Source organism: Sinocyclocheilus anshuiensis, unplaced genomic scaffold (assembly GCF_001515605.1).
Source record: "Sinocyclocheilus anshuiensis isolate Anshui unplaced genomic scaffold, SAMN03320099.WGS_v1.1 scaffold665, whole genome shotgun sequence".
Taxonomy (NCBI): domain Eukaryota; kingdom Metazoa; phylum Chordata; class Actinopteri; order Cypriniformes; family Cyprinidae; genus Sinocyclocheilus; species Sinocyclocheilus anshuiensis.
Window position 1 is genome coordinate 54,136 of NW_015537961.1, and position 338 is coordinate 54,473.

A 338-nucleotide genomic window follows, 5' to 3' on the forward strand; every position below is an offset into this window, starting at 1 on the left:
TGGTTGACTCTTAACTTTTATAAAGAATATCTCTTTGGATTTGAGACTTTAGTCTTTGCAACTTTACAGATCTCCTTTATGCACCAAGAGCTTGTAACACTCCAAAGAGAAAGGAAAAATTTAAATCGCTTCATATGACCCCTTTAAATAAAAATAAATATATATATATATTTTTGTTTTGTTTTGTTTTAATTTAATTATATTTCATTTTATTGTATATTTTTCTTTATTTTATATATTTAATTTTTAAAGTAAAATATACAATAAAATGAAATAATAAAATTCAATAAAAACTACAAATATTGTATATTTTTATTTATTTTTTATATTTAATTTTA

The 338-nt window shown here is 18.3% G+C and overlaps 1 protein-coding gene across 2 annotated transcripts in view; it reads right to left on the bottom strand.

The window, feature by feature from the left end:
- Window positions 1–338, bottom strand: part of LOC107667013 (geranylgeranyl pyrophosphate synthase) — a 37,793-nt gene that overhangs the window by 21,655 nt on the left and 15,800 nt on the right. The gene's annotated exons all lie outside the window — the stretch shown is intronic.